Source organism: Schistocerca serialis, chromosome 4, assembly GCF_023864345.2.
Source record: "Schistocerca serialis cubense isolate TAMUIC-IGC-003099 chromosome 4, iqSchSeri2.2, whole genome shotgun sequence".
In the NCBI taxonomy this organism is placed as follows: domain Eukaryota; kingdom Metazoa; phylum Arthropoda; class Insecta; order Orthoptera; family Acrididae; genus Schistocerca; species Schistocerca serialis.
The window spans coordinates 343,307,113-343,332,782 of NC_064641.1; the positions used below are offsets into that span (position 1 = coordinate 343,307,113).

Genomic DNA, 25,670 nt, shown 5'->3' on the forward strand with positions numbered 1-25,670 from the left:
CTTTCGTGAAATGGTCGTACGGGAAAATCCCCACTTCATCGCTACCTCGGCGATGCTGTGTCCCATCGCTCGTGATGTAGTGTAACGACGTAAGTTTTGTATAAATGGTTTTCTTTTGACATATGACCATGTGCAGACTTCGTCACCTACGTCAGTTACAACACACTGCAAAATTATTTAAATTCTTTTTAAAATTGTCTCTGAATGGTTCTTGAACGAAACTGTAATTAAAACATCATCATTTGAGTTGTATGCGCAGAATTAAGTCACTCAGTCCAATTGGTTTGCGTAAACTTTTTCAATTTAGATGTCATATGTTTCTCCTCAGAAATTACATTAACGCAGGTTATCTGCTTTAATCGATATTAGAACGACATTGAATAAACTTTCAAGAATCACACTCGCGATGAACGCTGTCAAAAATTAATAATCTTGTCAAATAGATTACTTAACATAATTCTTCACAAATAAATTGTCGAAACATGCATTCAAACTCTTGTTGCCTACACTAGTTAATTATCTTCCTACATATAGATGTGAACCTGAGCCTTGACAAGATAGAACTGAACATTTACAACATGATTAAATTTTCTATGACGTCTTTGTTGTACAAAACATTACAAACTCCTAAATTTTCGATTTTTAGAAGCACGACGCAACAACTCGGTTTCAGGATCTGCTGTTGCTCTTTGGCTGTTGACCCGCGACGTATAGTGGCCAGCAATTTTCTCTCTGGTCCCGGCAGCAAAGATGCTGTCTCCGTTCGTTGCGCCGCCCTCTCCGTACATGAAACATAAAAAGTAAATACAAACTTTAGTCAATTCACAACCATTACAAATATTACAAAAATACATCAACAAAACTAAATTAAACTTATATTCACCTGCAAACTGGGCTGACACTGGTAGATGGGTGACCCTTCAATTTCTCGTCCAACTGCATACCCCACCCACAAGCTCAGTTTGTCAGGTTTTAACCGAAAATTAAACCTCTTCTATATAAAATACTTAACTGTTAATATTATACAATTTTTCTCACATTTTCAGTAATCTAAAGTCCTTGCTCTCAGATAGATTCAATCCTTTTATGACGATTTTGTTGTGACTATTTGTCATTTACTTTTAATTGTGCTATTATGGGAATTCACAACCGATTACTCCTTTTCATTTAATAGTTGCTAGTAATTAATAATTTAGTACGTTCTTTAACGTTGTTGCATTAGGACAGAGCGTTCAAATTGTGATAGATTAGTTTCAGTTTCATTCATTTACTAGAGTTATTCTTTCAAAAAATGTATATTACTAATAAGTTTCTCACAATAACTAATAGTACTATTTACTTTACGTCGTTCTTTTCCCTAATGCTTTATTTATGCCTGAAGTCAAGAAGAAATGAAGCAAAACTTTCTTTAGAATCTCGGCACGGCTTTCTTTATCTTCGGACACTCTGTTGGGTAATGGCAATTTATTTTGGAGAAACAAGCGAGAGAGCCCCGCTTGGTGTGTTCTATATTACCACTATTACAAACCTCTATTAAAGGCACTCTGCTGTGTTCTCGTGAGCCACTCAGCTCCGGACGACCATGGTCCCTAAAATTATTAACCATCCCCTTTAGTTCCTACTATCCGAGTAAATATAAAATATACAAAATTCCTTCTGACCTAATAACAACATTTCCTCCATATAAATCCCCTTTTAGTTATCTTTCTCTTTTTGAAGTACCGGTAGATTATTGTAGAATACTTGCTTAAACTTTCTGTTATTTCTTTAAAATAACACGTAACTATCACGAAAAACTTCACATGAATAAACTATGAACGCTCTTCCGTATGTAACATATACTAAATATTAACTTATTTAGGAATGAAGGGTTTCATTTGATCAACACTATATAATCCTTTAATTACACCTGATGAAGGTTCCATAAGAAGTAACGCTTTGGGATGTACAATCTTATGCACAACATATGGACCTTCAAAGATAAAGAAGAATTTTCTACATTCCTTATTGATCTTCGAACTTTTAGGATGAGATGGTACCAATACAAGATCTCCTACCTGAAATGAGGGTTCTATAGCATGTTGATTATAACTTTTAATTCTCCATTCAGCATTTTTAACAATCTGTCCGCAAATTTTTTCGATTGAATAGACAATTCGTAGAATAACATTGTCCTTTCCTTTACATAATACGATTACCTACTAATTAGGACTCGTATTAGATGACTTTCAATAATTGGTTCTTCAATTAATTTAGCACGAGTTAAATGCCATTCGAAATAATTCCTACAACCCCTCCACCGTTTAGAATAAGGAGGAGAGTCTAACAATTCTAAAGTTAAGTGTTGTTGTTTTCCTCTTAACGAGTAATTTTGTTTAAACTGCTTAACAAAATCATCCCAGTCCCTAAATTCAGTTCTACGCAATAATGCTCATTCAGTAGCTTCTGCTTCTAAATGTCCTATTACAAATGGAATTCGTTTTTCCTTACTCCATTTAGGAGATAATGAAGTTTCAAAAGCTTTTATAAAGATTATAGGGTGAAGCTCGCCTCCTTGTTTGAATACATGAAATCGACTTGCTACATTTGAATTTGTCGTTATATCATCCCAACATTCTGCGAGAGACATAGTTGGATTTTGTTTAGATTGCAGAGACCGAGTTTCGTCGGATTTGTTTGCCGCGATTTCTTTATTTGTATTGTGGTCGTCCGAGCTAGCAAACACGATGCGACTGTTGTCTCTGATTACGTTATTGCATCTACTACTTGAAATGTTTTCATTATTATCTTATTCCGATAACCGTGTAGTAATTTTCTGTATTCACATTTCTGTATTGGATACGCGGTTAGCTAATATCGATTCTTCACTGTGTTCACGATGTGAACGCTCTGTACCTTCGTCAATGTTATTATCTTTGGAAGTCTCAAGGTTACTGCATATTTCGGTAGTTAAAAATTTCATGTTTTCTATTTCAGTATGATCTTTTTCTACTTGATGAGTTAATATCTCTAATTGTACATTATCTATTGAAGAAATCTCTACAAGTTTGGTAGAAACCTCTTTATAGATTCTACTAATTCTCTACGAACAGTTTCTGCTTGCATAGGAAATTCATTTCGTAACCTATCGTTATTTTTCTCTATTTCATTTACAACTAAGACATTGACATTATCTAGTCTCTTGGTTAAGTCAGTAATATCATTTCACCTGCGAGCTTTTTCCTCACGTGATTCCTGGATATGTTCTTCTAACCTTTTACAATTATCAGCAATCTTATTACTAATTCCTACTAGTTTTTCCTGCATTTCAGCTATAGAAGCCTCTATTTTATCGCTTAATTCTCGACTGGTTTCATTAAAATGTTCCTGTAACCTGTCTGTAGGTTTTGTTAGCTCCCCTTTTAATCTAGCATTAGACTCGTTTACTTCCTCTTTCAATCTAGCAGTAGATTCTTCATTAGATTGCTTTTATTCCTCTTTTAATCTAGCAGTAGATTCTTCATTAGACTGTTTTAATTCCTCTTTTGATCTAGCAATAGATTCTTCGTTGGACTGTTTTAATCCAGCAGTATATTCTCCGTTGGACTGTTTTAATTCCTGTTTTAGTTCCCCTGTTAACCTAGCAGTGGATTTTTCGTTAGATTGTTTTAGTTTAGCGATCGCCCTAAAAAGGGATCTCATGCTCCTATCGGACATAGATTGCTCTTCGTCTGACATTTCACTCGCGACATTATTGTAAGATATTAACTAGTTACACACGCACACTTGTGATCAACAATCCTATTAAAAGCACACTCCCTATGTACAACACTCCACTTCCAACTTGAAACAGACTCACCGGACACTAATATTGTAGTTTGTAGTTCTCGGTGATCAGTGTGCTGCTATGGGCTGCAGAAGTAACAGCCATCGATGCAGCCGCTGAGATGCTGCGACCTCGCTTCCGCCACCGGCAGGACGCTGAGTCGAACACCGGAGACGTCACTGGCTGCAACCACGCCCAGCCGCACCGTAGACAGGCGAAGCCCTCAGCAACACCTCTAATACCAGCTGGAGGAACGCCCCCCCAGCTGATGTACTGGGCCTGTTAGTTTAGGAGAAAAAGGTTGTCGGGGTTTGCAGCATTCAGCTGCTGCCCAACAGATGCGCCTTCTCATAGAATAACTGCGTGACCATACTGCTTCGCTGCACTCCGTCAGCTGCCCACACCCATGAAGTCGCCGCTGGCTGGTAAAAGCTCCACGAAGACTCTCGTTGACTTCCGAAGGACTCTTGATGTTGTAATTGTTTCGTACCTGTGTGTCTTAGTTGCACACAAGTCCTGTTTTTAAGGTCGCCACGGTGTAGTGTAACGACGTAAGTTTTGTATAAATGGTTTTCTTTTGGCATATGACCATGTGCAGACTTCGTCACCTACGTCAGTTACAACACACTTCAAAATTATTTAAATTCTTTTTAAAATTGTCTCTGAATGGTTCTTGAACGAAACTGTAATTAAAACATCATCATTTGAGTTGTATGCGCAGAATTAAGTCACTCAGTCCAATTGGTTTGCGTAAACTTTTTCAATTTAGATGTCGTATGTTTCTCCTCAGAAATTACATTAATGCAGGTTATCTGCTTTAATCGATATTAGAACGAAATTGAATAAACTTTCAAGAATCACACTCGCGATGAACGCTGTCAAAAATTAATAATCTTGTCAAATAGATTACTTAACATAATTCTTCACAAATAAACTGTCGAAACATGCATTCAAACTCTTGTTGCCTACACTAGTTAATTATCTTCCTACATATAGATGTGAACCTGAGCCTTGACAAGATAGAACTGAACAATTACAACATGATTAAACTTTCTATGACGTCTTTGTTGTACAAAACATTACAAATTCCTAAATTTTCGATTTTTAGAAGCACGACGCAACAACTCGGTTTCAGGATCTTCTGTTGCTCTTTGGCTGTTGACCCGCGACGTATAGTGGCCAACAATTTTCTCTCTGGTCCCGGTAGCAAAGATGCTGTCTCCGTTCGTTGCGCCGCCCTCTCCGTACATGAAACATAAAAAGTAAATACAAACTTTCGTCAATTCACAACCATTACAAATATTACAAAAATACATCAACAAAACTAAATTAAACTTATATTCACCTGCAAACTGGGCTGACACTGGTGGATGGGTGACGCTTCAATTTCTCGTCCCACTACATACCCCACCCACAAGCTCAGTTTGTCAGGTATTAACCAAAAATCAAACTTCTTCTATATACAATATTTAACTGTTAATATTATACCATTTTTCTCACATTTTCAGTCATCTAAACTCCTTGCTCTTAGATAGATTCAATCCTTTTATGACGATAATTTTGCGACTATTTGTCATTTACTTTTAATTGTGCTATTATGATAATTCACAACCGATTACTCCTTTTCATTTAATAGTTGCTAGTAATTAATAATTTAGTACGTTCTTTAACGTTGTTACATTAGGACAGAGCGTTCAAATTGTGATAGATTAATTTCAGTTTCATTCATTTACTAGAGTTATGTAAATTACTAATAAGTTTCTCACAATAACTAATAGTACTATTTACTTTACGTCGTTCTTTTCCCTAATGCTTTATTTATGCCTGAGGCCAAGAAGAAATGAAGGAAAACTTTCTTTAGAATCTCGGCACGGCTTTCTTTACCTTCGGACACTTTGTTGGGTAATGGCAATTTATTTAGGAGAAACAAGCGAGAGAGCCCCGCTTGGTGTGTTCTATATTAGCACTATTACACATCTCTATTAAAGGCACTCTGCTATGTTCTCGTGAGCCATTCAGCTCCAGATGACCATGGTCCCTAAAACTAATAACCATCCCCTTTAGCTCCTACTATTCGAGTAAATATAAAATATACAAAATTCCTTCTGACCTAATAACAAAATTTCTTCCATATTAATCCCCTTTTAGTTATCTTTCTCTTTTTGAAGTACCGGTAGATTATTGTAGAACACTTGTTTAAACTTTCTGTTATTTCTTTAAAATAACACGTAACTATCACGAAAAACTTCACATGAATAAACTATGAACGCTCTTCGATATGTAACATATACTAAATATTAACTTATTTAGGAATGAAGGGTTTCATTTGATCAACACTATATAATCCTTTAATTACACCTGACGAAGGTTCCATAAGAAGTAACGCTTTGGGATGTACAATCTTATGTACAACATATGGACCTTCAAAGCTAAAGAAGAATTTTCTACATTCCTTATTGATCTTCGAACTTTTAGGATGAGATCGTACTAATGCAAGATCTCCTACCTGAAATGAGGGTTCTATAGCATGTTGATTATAACTTTTAATTCTCCGTTCAGCATTTTTTAACAATCTGTTCGCAAATTTTTTCGTTTGGATAGACAATTCGTAGAATAACTTTTTCCATTCCTTTACATAATACTTTAACCTACTAATTAGGACGCGTATTAGATGACTTTCAATAATTGGTTCTTCAATTAATTTAGCACGAGTTACATGCCATTCGAAATAATTCGTACAACCCCTCCACCGTTTAGAATAAGGAGGAGGGTCTAACTATGACGTCTTTGTTGTACAAAACATTGCAAATTCCTAAACTTTCGTTTTTTAGAAGCACGACGCAACAACTCGGTTTCGGGATCTTCTGTTGCTCTTTGGCTGTTGACCCGCGACGTATAGTGGCCAGCAATTTTCTCTCTGGTCGCGGCAGCAAAGATGCTGTCTCCGTTCGTTGCGCCGCCCTCTCCGTACATGAAACATAAAAAGTAAATACAAACTTTAGTCAATTCACAACCATTACAAACAATCCGAAAATACATCAACAAAACTAAATTCAACTTATATTCACCTTCAAATGGGGCTGACACTGGTGGATGGGTGACGCTTCAATTTCGCGTTCCACTATAGTGAGCCGATTTTAACACCACATTCAAACTCACTTAAATCTTGATAATCTACCATTGTAGCAGCAGTAACCGATTTAACAACTGCACCAAAAAGTTGTTCTCTTATTCTCTTATTTCGGGCTTGCCGGCCGCAGCACCGTGTTCCGTCTGTTTACATATCTCTGTATTTGAATACGCATGCCTATACCAGTTTCTTTGGCGCTTCAGTGAAAAATACTCTTTGAATCCCCACTCCAAAGTTATTCCCTCTCTCCCCTGAACACAGCAATCTTAAGACAGGTGTCTGATAAAGCTCTTCGGGAGTCCATCGATTCACGGAAACCCTCGCGACACAGAAGCCTTACAGTGCAGCGAGCAGGAGTGCCCCCATCGTCAGCACTACCAGATGAGTCAGAGCGAGAGCCACGAATGTCGACAATGTACCTGGCAAGGAGCAGATCGGCGATCTTTTCACCAGTACATGTGGGCACTTGCACTGCTAGCAACGAGACAAAAATACTTTTGTTAGTCTTACTGACGGCAGGAACAACTCGCATAGCAGCATAAACAGTGATACACTGTACAGCTACGTGATATGTAAGTACTGTCATAGGTGTATGTAGCAGTAGTAGGATTAAAAAAAAAGCTTTGTCGCAGCTGGTTGTTGGGACATTGGCGCTATGTTCTGCTGCTAAAACGTATAATTTGTCTTAGGTACTGAAAGTAGATACTGAATGCATTTCTGCTAGATGTTGCCGTGACTACCTTATATGAGAAACTGAAATTGATGATTATTTAATGCAGAAATTGCAAATCAAAACAAGTACTAGTCTTAATAGTTAGGAGACAGTTTTTCATACGTAGCTATCAAAAAACTTTTAAATACTGTCCACATCACTCATGTGCGATGTGAATAGGATGCTGATGTGAGGAAACGAGACGGAAATAAATACGATAGTCCACAGAATACAATTTTGTACCGAGCGAGGTGGCGCAGTGGTTAGCCACTGGACTCGCATTCGGGAGGACGACGGTTCAATCCCGCGTCCGGCCATCCTGATTTAGGTTTTCCGTGATTTCCCTAAATCACTCCAGGCAAATGCCGGGATGGTTCCTCTGAAAGGGCACGGCCGACTTCCTTCCCCATCCTTCCCTAATCGGATGAGACCGATGACAATTTTGTAAATTCAGTTGTCCATGTTTGCTCATTTTTATAATTGTGTGTGAATATGGCGGTTAATCTGTCACCCACAATGCCTCATACGATATACCAGACCACATTAAAAATTAAAAGTAAATATTCGCAGTGGCGTGTAATATAGTATTTCCTTTAGCTACATCATTCAGTCTTCGTGGATATGCTTCTACTGTGGAACATTGTAGCCAGAATTTGTTTCTATTGTTCCAGAATTACTGTAGTGTTCGAAGACAACCTATAGCGGTATTGTTTGTACTTACATAGGTGACATCGGCAGTGTAGTGTCTTTACTTTGCTAATACAGCATTAGGCACAAAATTACGTAGTGGTCAGCGAGCCTCACATTGCCGAATGAATTACAAGGTTATTATAAATGATTGAAGCTTTTTCATGAAATTTCTGTAATTATTATATTGTACATAATGTCACAGTTGTTTGCACACTTATAGAAAATTTGAAAACGATTTTTTGACATATTACAAGTGTTTCATATGTGCCATACCCTTCTCTCCTAATGATTCTGCAGTTATCAAACCAATAATCAAGTTCTTCCCACGTTCCGAGCAATATGCCTCTACCAATTTGTTCAAAAGCACTGTTTATGCGAACTCGCAATTCGGGTAGGTTTTCTGGTAGAGGAGGCGTCAACACTCAGACTTTCACATAAACGCACGCAAAAAAATCGAATGCAGTTAGCTCAGGAGAGCATGAAAGCAGTGACATGAATTTCTGATCACCAAACTCACCACGACCGATTCATCGGTTGCTCAAGTTCCCGAGGGTTTTTTTTTTTTTTTTAAGAATTCACGAGCATTATGATGGAAGTAGGATGAAGCACCATCCTGTTGGTAAATGAAGTCAACACCGTCGGTCTCCAGTTCCGACTTGAGCCAATTTTCCAGTACGTCAATACACAGTGCGCTTGTAATTAAACATTCGCTACTTGAGCCAAAGTAGACAGAAAACTATTCACCCCGTGGGTACCCAACTTTATAGGGATGATTATCAGGTTGTGCGTTGCAGGATTAACGTTGTTCGGTACGGTACTCTCATGAACTGCTATTGAGCGTCGGTACTGGTACACTGAGGTAGTGTTGAAACACAAGCATCAGTGTGCATTATAGCTGCAGGCAGTCAACAAGGCATGGACAGGGTGAGAAGGGCTTTACTCGTGAAGTTGTTTTATCGAAACAATAGCAACGGTGCTACTGCTCTTCGCGGGTATCGACGTATTAACGGAATACGGAAAAGTCCCTTTTTCGCACCGGGGTTGAAAAACACCATACGGAAGTTCGGTTCGAGTAGCGGTTTGAGAAATTTTCGTGGTAAAGGCCGACGGCCAACTGCGTCACAAGTTGTTGAAGAAGTTACTGTATCTTGGCTGAAAATGCTGGACGTGATTTGCAGTCTTCAAACAGTGCACGATATGTCACGACAACTGAACATTCCATAGGCCACCGTTCGAAAAGTGCTGCGAACAATTGTGAAATGATATCCTGGCCTTCTTGGCTGCAGATGGTCATTACAATGAACAACTTTTGTAACCAGCAACATAAACATGGCACACAATTAACAAATACTACCGTCTTATGTAGAAATTAATATGTGTTTCTTTCGGTGGTTTATTCTTATTTCTCTTCCGTATGTCCTTAAAAATGTTTCCACAAAGTTTCCTTGTCCTACGATCACTCGTTCTTCGTGGGGATCCTCTCAGGTATCAGATGTTTAATTATTACCACCTTTTACACGTTTTCTGCAATGGTCTTTTCGGAGAAGAAAAACCGACCGAAAACTTTATGCCTTGAGACTGCACAGAACCCTCTAATTTCTGGTGAATGTAGAATATGCTGTAAGATAACGTGGGGATTCTCTGCCTTCCAGAACCGTGCATTCTGCCTGTTCACTGTGCCATTCACAAAAAAAATGTTGCTGAAAATGAGTTTCTCATAAAACCCAAAGTCTTCCATAAGCTTTTGCGACTGTGTCAGGAATTCAAAGCGTCTTTGTCATCGCGAGTCAGGGCTTGTAGCAACGGCAAGCGGTAATGCCTCAGCTTCAGTCGCTTCCTTAAGATCTTCCAAATGGTCGGTTGTGGTATCTTCAGCTCTGTGCTTGCTCTGTTTGTCAATTTATATGGGCTATGTGTGAAACTCGCCAGCACGTCGTCAACCGTTTCTTCAATCACTTCAAATCGCCCAATTCATTTCTCGTGGCAGGTGCATCCTAAATCTTTGAGCTGCCAATTCTATCGCCGAATGGATTTTGCCGTTGATGGAGCTTTGTTGAACTCCGCTCTGAAGCGTCATTTCACTGTTACGCAGACTGATGCGAATGTTCACTGAAGACCCAAAGAAACTGGTACAGGCATGCGTATTCAAATACACTGATACATAAACAGGCAACATCTATATAAGACAACAACTGCCTGGCGCTGTCGTTAGATCGGTCACTGAAGCTGCAAAGGCAAGTTATCAAGATTTAAGTTAGTCTGAATGTGGTGTCACAGTCGGCGCACGAGCGATGGGACACAGCATCCTCGAGGTAGCGATGAAGTGGGGATTTTCCCGTAGAACCATTCCACGACTGTGCTGTGAATATCAGGAATATGGTAAAACATCAAATCTCCTACATGGCTCCGACCGGAAAGAGATCCTGAAAGAATGGGACCAACGACGACTGAAGAGAATCGTTCGACGTGACAGAAGTGCAACACTTCCGGAAGTTGCTGCAGGTTTCAATGGTTGGCCATCAATAAGTGTCAGTGGGAGACCCATTCTACGAAACACCATCGATATGGGCCTTCGGAGCGTAAGACCCACTCGTGTACCCTTGATGACTGCACAACACTAAGCTTTACGCCTCGCCAGGGCCCGTCAACACAGACATTGAACTGTTGATGACTGGAAACATATTGCCTTCTCGGACGAGTCTCATTTGAAATAGCGTCGAGCGGATGGAACGTGTATGGGTATTGAGACAACCTCACGAATCCATGGAGCCTGCATTTCAGTAGGGAAGTGTTCAAGCTTGTGTAGGCTCTCTAATGGTGCGGATCGTGTGCGTTTGGAGTGATATGGTACCCCCAATATGTCTAGATACAACTCTGACAGGTGACACGAACGTAAGCATCCTGTCTGATCACCTGCATCCATTCATGTCCATATTGCATTCCGTTGGGTTGACAGAGAGGGTGAAGTTGAGGTGTGTACATGTCTGGCGCCTGTACCGGCGTTTCTTCGCTGTGAGGAGGTCTTGGATGCGTTGTCGTAATTGCCGGAGGCAGAGGAGTGTATCCCAGTCACAGGTGCAGAGCAAAGAGCTGAGGACTCTCTGTGGAAAAAGTGTAGGGCAGTAGGGTGGATGAGTTTGGTAGGAATGTGGGCCTCCACAGCATCTGCGATTGTGTTCTGGAGGAAGGCAGAGACATGGGTGACATCAACAGGATGGTGAAGGGTAAGTTGGTGGCTGTCACCCTGTGAGGCAATGGATTCCCAGCAGGCATTCTAGTCAGCACAGCGGTTGTCATGAACAGACTTTGGAGGAGCAGCATGGAGGTGGGGGGCAGGAGGGGGACGATGGACTGAGGACATGGTGAGAAGAACTGGGAGGTGATCATTACCTATGGGGTCGAGGAAGTCTGTGGCGATACGACAAAGGAGGTTGGTGGAAGCGAGGATAAAATCCTTGGTGGAGTTACTTTTGGGAAAGGCGTGCTGTGGAGGGGAACAAGGTCGCCGTGGCGGCTGGTAAGGAACTGACGCCACAACCAAAGTGGCGCAGGGTCATGGCTGTGGGTGTTGAGGTCAGCACCAATCACATAGGTGGTGAAGGTACACTCAACATAGGAAATGAAGCCGTAGGGGAGAGGATCTGTGGGATGGACATAGATAGTGGCACAGGTGAAGGTGAGGAAGGGATACAAGACTCTGAGGATCAGGTGTTCGGTTGTCTTTGGGCAGAGGTTGTGGTTGGATAGGGATATGCTTCAGTGGCTAGTAGCAACTCTGCCTCATGTGAGGGGAAGGGGGTTGTCAGTGCAGGAGAGATGCTCACAACATGATGAGGTTGGAGGAAGGTTTCATTAAGGATGGAGAAGTCGACCTGGTGCTGGGACAGGGTATGCATGAAGAGGTATTTGTTGCCAGGGACAGAGCAAATGTTTAGGTACATGAGACAAAACGTGAAAGGAGATGGGAGGGAAGGATGTCACGGACAGAGGAGGAGAAAGAAGTTTAAACGAGAGTGTGTAGGTGGGTGAAGGTGAAATGGGCTTAGTTGTGGGAGTATGTGGCATAGGTAATCAAATGGAAGACCTATTGGGTGGCAAGGAAGATCTGCTGAATGGGGTGGGGGCATTGGAAGGGGTGAATATTCTTGAGAACAATAGTCAGGAAGAGGATGATGTCTTTGGCCTAAGAGGGCGTGGAGGAATTGTTGGGGTGGATAGGCTGGTCTATGTGGCGAACAGGGACAGGGAGCCCATGGTTGTGATTGGGGATTTAGCTTTTTAGTTTGAGGAGTAGGTGGGGCGGGGTTCTATGCAGGTGTTATAGGAAGTAGGAGAGGTGAGGTTAAAATACTGTCTGAGGAAGTGGGACGCTTTGTAGTGGGTTCAGAAGGGGGGGGGGGGTTCTGGCAGTTGTGGGTCAGGTGAACACTGTAGAGGAGACAGCATTGTCAGCAGTATGCTTGAGGAGCAGTACGGGAGTGGTGAACATGGTGGCGACGGTTGAAAATCAAGGCTCCCTCAGTGATGAGGTGATCCATGGAGGAGGTGTACTCTGTAAATACTCCAATGAGGAAGGTAGGGCTAGAGGTTTTGTAGATTGAGCAGGTCAAGCTGATTTCCAGGGTAGGGAGGTCATTCAGTTCCGCCAACACCTCTGCCTCCATGACCACAGAGCTGAGTTTTGCGATCACAGCAGTGACAGTTGACAGACGATGAGGGGGTTGGGGCTCATGGGGAGAGGAGCAGGTAAGGAAAGGTGTGAGGGGCCCATGTGGGCCAAAAGTGACACAGGAAGTTTCTGGAGGAGATCAATTTTGAAAGAGGGAGAGGGGGATTTCATGAGGACAGAGTTGGCCAGTGGGGCAACTGGGGGTGCACTTACGGATTTTGAGGGTGAGGGTGAAGAAATTTAGGATTTGGGGTTGGCAAGGATGAAGGTATACAGGACAGGGGCTGGAGATGCAGAGGGAAGGGTGGTGCCCAGGGCGACATCAGAAGGAACAGGGGTGGGCAGTAGTTTTTAGGAGAAGGCAGTTGAGGCGAGGTCGCCACTTGGGTGCTTAGGGGATTTTTTGGCGGGGTGAGGGACTCGTTGGATTGGGATATCTTGTGAGGCAGGCCCCACATGTGAATCAGAGGCACTTTGAATAGAGGATGGGCGCTCTGTGGTGGCGACTGTGATGGGTTGGCAAAGACGCTTGTGTGGGGGAAGTAGGAGTGGTCATAGCAGGGCGAGTGGGGAGTGGGGGAAAGTCTTCCCACTGGGAGGTACCGGTGGGAGGAGGGGCGGGTAGTAGGAGTAGGAGCATGAGCAGGTACACGAGCAGGTACAGGTGTAGGTGCAGCATACAGGTGGGTATGCAGGGATTGGGAGGAGATAGAACGGGAGGAGGCTGAGCAGGGGAGGTGGAGTAGAGAGTGGAAACCCAGAGGAGCCCCTCCAGGAGGTAACAGTGTGTGAAGGTGAAGGGGAGGTGTATATGATAGTGATAGTGGGGTTGTCTGTGGTGGACTGTGCTGTCTTCCGGCGACATATGTCACAGGAGTGGGGAAGGAGAACAATGACGAGGGTCGGAGTGGTAGCGGCGGCGGCGGCGAGCACCGGGTGGAGGCGGCGGCTGCAGCGGTGGCGGTTAGCACCGGGTGCCTGACGAATGTACGGCGACAGACGGCAGTTGGAGACGGTAGCGGGCGGCGGACGGCGGACACACGGCAGCAGCTGCGGATGGCATCAGCAGCAGACGGCGAAGGGGACCTCTTCCAAAACTTCGATTTCACCCTGAGAGTAGCTCAGGCGGCTGAATCTTCCGATATGGAAGGTATGGGACTCTAATCCTAAGGATGGAGTCTGCAGTTCACGGCGTCAGCTATATAGAAAAAACTGGCGTGGAAACTCACGTGCATTGTCGGCATCACAGGAGAGTCCTCTATCGAAATCCACACACTCTGCAAATACTTTTCCACCTGTGGCGCGCAGGTGCATGTGTAAAGGTAAAACTTCATGTCCGCCTCCTGGCAGAATGGGCGCTCGTGTGTCTAAAAGAAATGTCAACTATCGCCAGACGTGTCATTATGAATAAAATATTTTCTCTCAGACGGTATTAACGAGGTCACCGGGTCCTAAGCCTTGCCCAGTTGAGAGCCGCCTCAACCTACTTTTTATTTGACAATGAACATTTTAAGTAGACTGACGGTGTTGCTATGGGCAGCCCCCTGCTGCCTGTGGTAGTAAACTTTTTATGGAAGACTCTGAGCAGAGAGCTCTTCATTCTGCATAACGTATACCGAGAGTCTTTTGGCGATATGTAGGTAACACTTTTGTATTGTGAGCGCATGGTGAAGAAGAACTGTCACGTTTTTTGCAACATCTGAATGCAGTCCACAGGAACATCCACCTTATGATGTAAATAGAGATGGATGATTGCTTACCGTTTTTGGACGTCTTGGTTACTAGGAGAGTGGATAGGTCATTAGGGTAATCTGTCTACCGTTAGCCCACACATACGGACCTATACCTGTAAGCGTCGACTTGCCATCACCCTTCACAAACTACTGGCGTCCTTAGGACATGTTCATGTTGTTTCTGATGGAGGTAGCCATGCAAAGAGCTAGAACATCTACAGTCAGTGTTCAAAGATAATGATTACTCTCCGCATCACATTAGTACAGCGCTAAGGAGGAAGAAACGTGACCATCCACAACATCAAAAAGACGCAGAGCTGTTCAGGTCCAGGGCATTACTTCCAAACGTCGGCAGCCTTTCGTCTAAAGGATTCTAAGAAAACATCAAGGTAAAGTAATCTTCCAACCACCATCGAAGATTAGTGCACTTTTTGGTTCGGTAAAGGACGATGTGCGTCTGCGGAAGGCCGGAATTTAGAAAATTCCTTGCCAGAGTGGCAAAGCTACATAGGTCAGACGATACGCCCAGTACATGAAAGGTACTATAAACATGAGCGCCACAGTCGCCTTTCGCAGCGTAGTAAGTCGGATCTAGCTGAGAATTTTTCTTTTGTTTTTGCGTTTCTGTTTTTTCTTTTGACACGCTGTCAATCGAAGTGATATTGTCGACGACGATCCAGACTTAATGGTGAAAGGTAATTAGGTGCTTCGATTCGCTTTATTATGAACAAACGTTTGGGGTCAACTTCTCAGGGCCTGTGTCGCGGTCTGTATGATACCGCAAGTAGGTGGAGTTGGTTAGCATGTCATAGTACTAAGGAACGTAGTACCTTATACAGAGGCCATGGGAGGGAACTGTCCTGTCCAGACTTCTTAGATAGTACACTGACTTCGGCAAAGTGTCTCCATTTGCGAACTGCTTTTAGTGCTGTATCCATGTGGAGGAGAGCTTGCAAGTCAGCGATGCGAGTGTAAAGGGTGGCACGAAGTACCCACCTGGGTAACATGTTTTGTGAAACTTGTAGGTGGCCAATTTTTGCTTGATTGGCAAAGCCCAGACCGAGCTGCCATACAGTATCTTAGAGAGCATCGTCGCCTGTAATCAAAGTTTTGCTGTGGTACTGATACTTAGCCATACTAAAGGCTTTGTTCCTGAGAAGGTCAACCTCTTTATGGTGAAATATGTGTTTGTCCAAAGTGACACCGAGGTCAGTCACTGTTGCACCCCAGAGGATATTCCGCCTATGAGTCTCTAGTTCGTAGGCATCGAGGGTCGTTTCTTGCTGAAATAAATGGCTGTCTTCTTGGCGTGATTTAGTTACAGTTTACAGGTCTTAGACGAAGGGGCTGTGGCATCGAATTGACATTGAAGCGTCTAATGTTGGTATGAATGTGTCTGGCTCTGGTAAGAAAAGCCGTATCATCGGCGAATTGCGAAGTCTGTACCCCTGTAACAGACATAGAGATTAAACAGCAGAGGGGATAAAACGGATTCTTGAGGCAGCCTCACCTGCGCCAGTCAGAAATCAGACGACTGGCGCTCTACTGTAACAATATCTTTCCGTCTGTCAAAAAACTGGCTGTCAGTTTCACGTAACAATCGGGTATCGACGTCACTTCATCCAGTTTCCGAATTATTTGTTCCCTCCACACCTTATCGTAGGACCTTTCAATATCTAAGAAGACCACTGCAGCGGCACTAGATACACTGAAATTTCTGGTAACATGTTCTGCCAGACGAAGGAGTTGCAGCTCCGCAGATAGTTTACGTTGGAAGCCCTACTGTTCTACCCTAATTTTACCATCTGCCACCAGTGGTTCCAAAATGAGGGCCTGGATGACTCTCTCGAAGGATTTGCCCAACCACTAAGAAGACTAATGGGACGGTAATTTTTGGCCAGGGTAACGTCCTTCCGAGATTTGGGTATAGGAACTACCTAGGCGATCTTCCACGCAGTGGGGATATACTTTGTCACGAGACGGCTATTCTAAATTCTTGTCAAGAGCAGCCATGATAAGGGAAGCTCTTCATCTGTAAGTTGCTGATCTTGTCAAGACTAGGTGACTTGTTCCCAGTTAGCTTCCGGAGTATGGTTCTAATTTCGCTAGGTGTAGTTAGATGTGGATGGAACCAGTCAGGAGCGGTGATGATCCGATGGACGAGTTGTTAGGTGTCATACTCGTTGTCCCTCTGGGCTCTGTTCAGAGGCTCCCTGAGAAGTGTCATTTGTCGGTCAAACGCCGTCGCAAGTTTTTCCGCTTTGGTGAGTGAGCCTTCTGTTAATCCCTGAGGAATCTGAAGCGATCATTTGGGTGAGGGGTCGGCCCTGAAGTTTATCACTAACCGCCATTCTTCTCTGGTTTTCAGGAGGAGGGAGGACATCTTATCCTCCGAAGTTTCTACTCGCCATTCAAGTAATCGCCGGCGAAGCTGCCTTTCCAGGCAATGCACCCATTGGCGGTAAGCTGAGTAGCGTGACAGTTGCCATATCTTCTTGTACCGGTTCTTCTGTAGCCATAGTTCTTCAACTGTGGGAGGCAACGGATCGTGGATCTGGAGGTCCTCAAGAACCAGGTTGTTGGCCTTCCGAAGCCTCCATATTAAGTAATCGACGGCAAAGTCGATTTGGGCCGTCTTCTCAACCTCCCGTGTAGGTATGATGTTGTTATTTAAGTACCTCTTGAACTGGGGCCAGTTATTTTCCTTGCTGGTTCAGTAGGTAACTCGACCATTGTAGCGGTGCCAGAACAGTATCACGATTCGACGATAAGTCATTGATAGTAACAAGATGGGGTTCAATCCCAAGTCCTGGACATTGATGTCTGGGAGAGGGAGTGTGAGTCGCTCAAGAGGTCCTCTTATCTCCAGTTCAAAGTCCTGTTCAAAGCGCTGCAGCAACATTCCCCTAGGGTTGGTGGTATTTGAATTCCAAGTAGGGATGCTTCGCATTCCATTCGCCGCCAATATACGTCTTCTCATTTGGTGCTAAGACATGAAGTACGTCTTGTGCTATGAGCTGCATTTCAGGGTGAACATATGCCGCCAGACTGACACACCAGTCACCTCAAGCTCCTGTAGGTTATGTAGGTCGACATGCCGTTGAGTAATAAGACGGTGAAGGTAAACCGCTGTGCCACCACCTTGCGCACGTCTATCAGTGCGGTAACCCACCATATGTCAAAGTTTTAGTTTCATTTGGCCGTATGTGTGTCTCTGATACGAGGACTATATCGATCTTTTGACGACCAATGAAATCTTGTTGCTCATCTTTCTTGTTGCGGACTCCAGTAGCATTCCATAGACAGACACAAAGATATGATGTTCGTGTGGCCATGATGTTAATCTGACTCCTCAAGCTGATCCAGTGTTTCCACCAGTATAACTATCCTAGACAGCATGTTTTTAGCTGACGACAATTTTTCCCCAGCAGGGATGAGTTTGTGTAGGCAGTTCTGGCTGCTAAGAAATGTGAGAAATGTAAGAAAAATTGTCACCTCTCTAAGCACAGCATTCGCATCTTCGTCCCAAGACGCCCTCGGTGTTGAGCGACCAGTGTCACGCTGTATACCCTGCACTACTGAAGCAAACGTTCGTCCCTCAAGTGTTGTAGTTGCAGTCTACACCTGGTACTGTGGTAGTGGATGGGGGCTTTTTGAGTAGTCTGGCTAACTGTGTCAGCCATTGCAAGTTTCATCGGGAATGGTTGGATGCTCTCTCTGTGGTTGTGCAGGACGTGAGGCTCATGTGCAGAACTCCTTAAGTGTTTTCTGAAACTCGCTACAGCCCTTCCAAGAAGCTGCATGCAGGCACTAGCAACACACGCCTTTAGGAGGTGAGCCTGGAGGTAGTGTGCATTCAGTACTGGGGTGCATGGCGCCATTTTTAACACAGCGTACCGGTAACCAACAATAATTAGATGTGTGTGTCCAACGTTGACAATATTTACACTGGGACAGTTTGTTCTAGTAGCAGTAATCCTCCACCTGCACTTTCGTCGACAGCACATAGACCCATAGATGGTATCAGATTTATCCCCCTTTGGTAGTGTCGCAGCGTACACTGACAGTGGGTGGAGCTTTTCCTGAATCCCGGTACGTGTGAAATGGTAACTGTTGATTCTTGCAAAAGTAGAACACCTTCTGATAACCCTCGAAGGTGTGAGTGTAGAATTTTACACCACCACCCGCGTATCCAGCTCGTAAATCAGGAATCCTTTCTTTAAGTGGGTGGCACAGCTTAACATAGTTGGCACAGATGTACATCACTTTGGGTGGTATCTTCAGCGCCCTTAGGACCAACGGGGATGAGGGTGGCGGGTCGGCGGCCGTAGGTTCCGGCACCGATGCTCCAGGTACGGCATCATATCTTTTTGTAGTGACACGGGTAGGTTGTACAGCTTGTTCCAGTGCCTGATCAGCAGTGCAATGAAGTGACTTCCAGTGCTGAAATGGTTGACACACCTTGTAAGCCACATTGTCAACCGTAGGTTCACATTTCATACAGTCACCAGCCGGATTGATTGCCCTGTGAGGACCTGTTGCTGTTGCTCCACGGTTAGAGTCCGAAGACAATAATTCCTCAGAATCATCGTCTGTGTCCTCCTGAAGCAGTTGGTTGATAGACACAGTTCATCTAAAGCTTCCCTGCGATAAAGCCGGTGGTCGTACTTCTCCAATTCGATACAATCAAAAACTGAGCATTATATTACCACAGAACACAATATATAGATTATTCTGCCACAAAAATCACGACCCTGGATAAACCCTTCTGGGATTCAGTAATTAAAGAATCCTAGTTGAGGCAGGGGTTTTCAACTGGACAAGGCTTGGGACCCAGTGATCTCTTTAATATCTTCTGAGAGAGAACATTTTATTCATAATGGCACTTGTAGCGACATATGACGTTTGCATTTTAGTGACAAGAGCGCGCATTCCGACAGGGCGCGGACATGTAGTTTCACCTTTACGTATGTGCCTGCGCGCCACAGGTGGAACAGTATTTACAAATGGCGCGGATTTCGATAGAGGACGCTCCTGTAAGGAGCGCCGATGCGCATGCGTTTCTGCACCTTTCTTTCTGTATAACCGTCAACGCGAACTAGTAGATTCCATCCTGTGGGTTGGAGTCCCATAACTAACAAGCCAGAAGATTTTCACTGCCTGGGCTACCCTCAAGGGTAAAATCGACGCTTTGGAAGCTCCCCTCTGTAGCTGTCTGCTGCCGTCTGCTGCCATCCATAACCATCTGCTGCCGTCCGTCGCCATCAGCTGCCATTCGTCACCGCCTGCAGCTGTCTGTCGGTCTGTCCTTCCATCTGCGCCACCCGCCACCCACTGGCCTGTACTCACTGCCGCCGCAGGTGCCACCACCTGTGCCCGGTGCTCGCCGCCGCCACCCACCGCCAGTGCCCATCGCCACCGCCGCCACCCGCCGCTGCCCCACTGTCCTCCTGTCCCCATTTACTCCTTCACACTGTCTTCGTACCCTTTCCCTACCTCAGCATCACCTCTCGTTGGTAGACTGTACAATCCACCTTGGATACCCCCACCATCATAATCATATTTATCTCCACTTCCTTTGTCCCCACCATTACCTCCTGGAGTGCCTCCTCCAGGCTCCCCCCCCCCTCTGGCTCCACCTCCCCTCCTCTAAGTCTCCTCCCCTTCCATCTCCTCTCTTCCTGTGTATCCCCACCTGTATACTGCTCCTGCTTCTCCTCCTCCCCCTGCTCTCTCTCATGCTCCTGCCCCCACTTCCGCCACTTCCACCCATCAGGACAACTTTCCCCCTCTCCTCACTACTCTGCTATGACCGCCCCTGCTCACCCACCCATGTCACCATATGCTGCGCCAAACTCGGCACCATATCACCCATCCTCCTTTCAAAGTGCCTCCACCTCACACGAGGGGTCTGCCTCCCACCACCTCCCACTCCAGCCCTTCCTCCCAGGCTGACCTACCAAAAAATGCCGCAAATGCCCGAGTGGCTACCTCGCCTCCATCCCCTCCACCATGAAATCACTGCTCGCTATTCTTCCTTCTGATCCTCCCATGGACACCACCCCTCCTCCTCCACCACATTCCTGTACCCTGCATACTTTCGTCCTTTTTGCTAGAAATCCACATGTACGTCCCCAGTGCCCCATTGTTCACTTATACCCCCCAGAGACTGTGTTCATATCAAATCCCCCTCCCCATATTTCCACGCAGCCCTCCTCCAGAAAATTCCTCATATCACCTTTGGCTCACATTCATCTCTCACACCTCTCCTTATGTCGTCCCCTCCCTGTGAGTCCAGTCCCCTCATCATCCGCCAACCCTCACCACTTTGATCTCAAATCTCATCTCTGTGGTCATGAAAGTGGAGGTGTCGGATGAATTGAATGCCCACCTTGCCTAGGAAATCCACTCAGCCCAGCGCATCTAAAACAACTTTGGCCCTAGGTTCCTCATGCATGTGTTCACAGACTCAGCCTCCTCCATAGATCACCTCCTCGCTCAGGGAGTTGTGATTTTCAGCTGTCACCACCCTGATCACCCCTCCTGTTCCCCACCTCAATCCGAACAGTACCACTGTTTCTTGTCTGAAAAACTCCCACCTGTCCTCCCCCCACTGTAAAAGATTTCACTTCCTCAAACAGTGTCCTACCCTCACCTCAACTTCTTCCTGCAATATCTGCAACAAACCCCACACCACCTACTCCCCCAAATGCGATGACAAACCTCCTCCCTCGAACCCAGAGCTTACTGCCACCATTCGCATCATCGATCAGTCCAGCCACCTGAACAATCGCATCTCTCCACACCCTACAGCTGATGACATCATCTGGTTCCTCATTCTCAGCAACTTTTCTCCCTCCCTCACCGTCACCTATGCCACTATCTATGCCCACTCTGCACTCCTCTCCCTTGCAAATTCGTCTCCCATGTTGAGTGCACCTTCTCCACCTACATGAATGCTGCAGACCTTAACATCCACAGCTGCAATCCTGCCAGCCTTTGGCGATGGCATCAGTTCCTCACTACCACCCATAGTGACGTTGTTCCCCTCCCACAGGACACCTATTCCAAAAGTAGCTCCACCCCTGATGTCCTCACTTCCCTCACCCTCGTTGGTCATACCTCCATGAATTTTTTCGACCCCATAGATAGTGGCCACCTCCAGTCCATCTAACCATATCCTCAGTCCATCGCCCACATTCCGCCCCCCCCCCCACCCTGCTGCCCAACCAAAATCCATCAAAGACTACTGCCGAGCTGGCAGGGATGCCTGTTTGGAATCCATTGCCTCACAGGTCAAAAGCTACCGTCTTACCTTTCACCATCCTGCTGACATCACCCGTGTCTCATTCTTCCTCCAGAAGATGATCAATGTAACTGTGAAGGCCCAAGTTCTTACCAAACATATCCAAACTGATCGCCCTTCTCCTCATCAACAGGCCATCCTCCCTTCTCCACGAATCCAACAGGCTTTACTGCTCCTTCCTCCACAACACATGACTGGGGTACACTAATTCGCCACTGACAATTACAACACATCTGCAGCTTCATAACAGCAAGGAAATGCTGAGACTGGCGCCAGACATGTACAAAACCCAATGCCGCACTCCCTGTCAACTCCTCCAAGTACTGGTCTGCCTTTCACTGCCTTACTGGTAGACATCCCACCCCTCATTACTCCCTTCTCCAGAAAGACAGCCCCTTCCCTGACAATGTGAGTAAGGCAAACCAGTTTGCTTCCCAGCTCTCCAAGGTCGTCTCCATTCCAAACATGCCCTCACTTTGATCACTCCCTCGTCCCACAGTGCCTATCAGTTACCCCCACCAGATTTAAATACTCCCATTACACCACATGACATCAAACTGATACTCCACTCAAAAGACAACACCCCCTGGTCACGACAGTATCACCTATTGCCACCTAAAGGAATCCGCACCCCTCCTCCCGGCTATCCATGCTACCTTGTATAATGTCATCCTCTCCACTGGGTTTTACCCTGACCTGTGGAAGACTTCCATGTCCTGCTGTTCCATTAACACAGCAAACCTCCCTATGACACCTCTTCCTATTGTCCCACCTGCCTTTCCTCCATGTTCAGTAATGACTTCAAGCCTATTGTCTCACAACTTATTCATCACCACCTTAACCAGTACCATCTCCTTCCCCTTATCAAGTGTGGCTCCTGGTTCTCCTTCTCAGCCAACAACCAGCCCTTTAATCTTACCAATCTCCTTTCCCTCAAACTGAACTTGTTCCACTACCTTTGTTTCTCTCGACCTCCAGAGTGTCTATGACCGTGTCTAGCATCCCAGGCTCCTCTTTACACCCTAGTCCTACGTCCTTCCCATCAGTTTTGTCCGTCTCAATGCTTCATTCTTCTCCTATCGTCACTTCTCTGTCAATATCCACAATACCAACTCTTGTACACAATGGGCATGCCCCAAGGCTCCAGCCTTTCCCCTCTCCTCTATCCCATATATACTGCAGATATACCCGATTCCCTCCCACCCTTTCACCTCCGCCAGTTTGCTGATGGCACCGCCTTCCTGTCCCTCTATCCCTGTCTTCAACAGTCCCAAACCTACCCTTCTAACCCACCTCAACCAGTTCTCCACTTGGTGCAACCAGTGGCTCCTTCATGTCAACCATTTCAAACACCCAGGAAATCATCATTTTTTGTACCACACCCTAGTTCTGGCTCCACGATTATTACCTTACCATATATGGTTGTCCTAGCTACCTCACTTCTACCCTGAAATACCTTGGCCTCACCCTCTACTGTCACCTCACCTGGAGTCCCCATATCCTTAGGATCCAACACAAAGCCCACAACAAACTCCACCCCATGGAACTCCTGTCCAGCTGGACATGAGGCCTGCAGCTTTCCACCACCCCTCACGCCTACAAATCCTTCATAAATCCCATCCTTTACTGTGCCAGTGTTGCCTGGACTTCCACCCCACGTATATTGTATAAAACCCTCCAAGTTCTAGGATGCCATGTCCTCTACCTTGCTCTCCATATCTGCCTCCCATCCCCCACCTGGATCTTACATGACCTCATCCCCTTCCCACATCTTCTCCTTTTCTCGAACACATCCTAAACCGGTAAATTGTCTGCAGACTCGATCCCTCTCACCCCGTGTGTCTCCTATCCTCTCTTCCCCCTGTCCATTGCAACACATTAACCATTGTGTCCTGCCCTCACTCGCTATTCACACCCTATGTCTCCTTCACCAATTTATCTTCCAGCGCCTACCCCTCCCCGACGATGAGCATCACTCTGATACTACCTCTCATACCAACTCTAGCCCCGACTTCTCCCCCCCTCCTTCTCAGGGCTCCCTCTCCCCTCATTTTCCCTTCCCCTGAGTGGTGTTTTCCTCCCTCCTACACCGCCTTCCTTTCCAGCAGTCCTCTTTTGCTTCTCTACACTGCCTCCTGGCTTGCTTTCCCTCTTCCACCATACCCGTCTCCTGCCCCTCGGTGTTCCATCCGCCACATTTTTCCATCCCCTCTCTCAGCACCCCTCCTCATAGCCCCCTCATCTCCCCTCTCTTCTCTCCCCTCCCTTGGCATGTCCCTCCTGGACGTTTTTATGCATTGTCATGTGCGTTCTGTCTCGTGCAGTGGTTTTAAAATATTATGTGCTTTTAATAATGTTGCCAACTCTTCTCTTGTGCATGTGACTTCAGCGCATTTTACGTGCTATGCACATCGCCAATTGTGTTTATTATCTTTACGAGGATCTTTTTTAACTGTGTCCCACAATCAACGTCTCCGTGTAAGCATATATTTTAACCCCCATCGTCTCCCCCTTATTACGTTCTCACGTGCTCCTTTTCATCGCCTTTTTACGTGTTTTGTTTCATGTTTTTATCGATGTCTCTCAGCTGAAGAGCGGCAGATTGTGCTACTAACAGCTTTCGTCTGCCTATACGAGGACAGGGAATGAAACTACAATAACGAAGAAGAAACTAGCAGACTCCATTGGCGGACATTCACCTCAAGATGGTTGAACGGTTGCCAGCCGAAATATTGTCTCAAGAAGTCAACATGATGCTGCTGCATTTTCAGTACACAGGGAAAACTTCAAGAGTCACAATACTGCATTACGTGAAATAACATAGGTCGGACTTCATGTAGTAAATTTAGACTGCAAAGGTTAAACTTTTCTGTAGTGTGCTAACCTGTACGTAATGGAGCATAATTGGCACGCAAATCGACGTGACACCAAACAGATTTCCTTCCAACTTCAGTTTCATTGAGAAACATAAATTTTCCGTATCATTAGTGATAATGGCAGCAATAGCGACCTTTAAATGTAACATAAAAGCAGTGATTACAGTTATTATTATCATCTAACTCCTTACATGAAATTACATGTCTGCTTATATTCTAAGCTGCGGCAAGAGAGAAGATTGACGTATAAGGAGCGGTGACAAAAGGTAGGAGGTGAATTGTGTCTCTCTCACTAACAAAAGAATGTCGTGATTCACATAAATGTTTGCTGCAGGAATGTAATAGCAGTATCTTAGTTCGACATCGAAATATTTACTTACAAATCTCAAAACCATTCAAAGCGTGACAGCGAGGCAACGGGATATTCAGGCTCCATCAAATGACTATAAGTAACTTAGGGAGTTTCGAGTGATACCTATATGTAGTTTCGTTACCATTGCAGTGCTTTTTGTGCTCACGAATGCAAATGGCCGTCATGAAGCGCTAGCCATTATGCCAGCACTTACCCTGTAACATTTTCATTTTAAGAAACAATGGAAACAATACAGTGTTATGTAAGCTATATTTCCTGTATACACAGTATTTTCCCAGTGTACTGAAAATGAACTGAATTCCGACATCTGTTCACAACGCTTGCAAGGAGGGATACATAACACCATTGCTCAAAATGATATATGTGAATAAATCCT

General features: G+C 44.9%; 1 protein-coding gene across 2 annotated transcripts in view; it reads left to right on the forward strand.

The window, feature by feature from the left end:
* The first annotated feature begins 7,320 nt into the window (after nt 1-7,320).
* The window catches only part of LOC126474143 (luciferin sulfotransferase-like), a 757,275-nt gene continuing 738,925 nt past the window's right edge, over nt 7,321-25,670 (forward strand). For both annotated transcript variants that reach the window (XM_050101593.1, XM_050101591.1), the window contains exon 1: nt 7,321-7,507. The gene's annotated coding sequence lies outside the window, so the exon portion shown is untranslated. The remainder of the gene's footprint in view (nt 7,508-25,670) is intronic.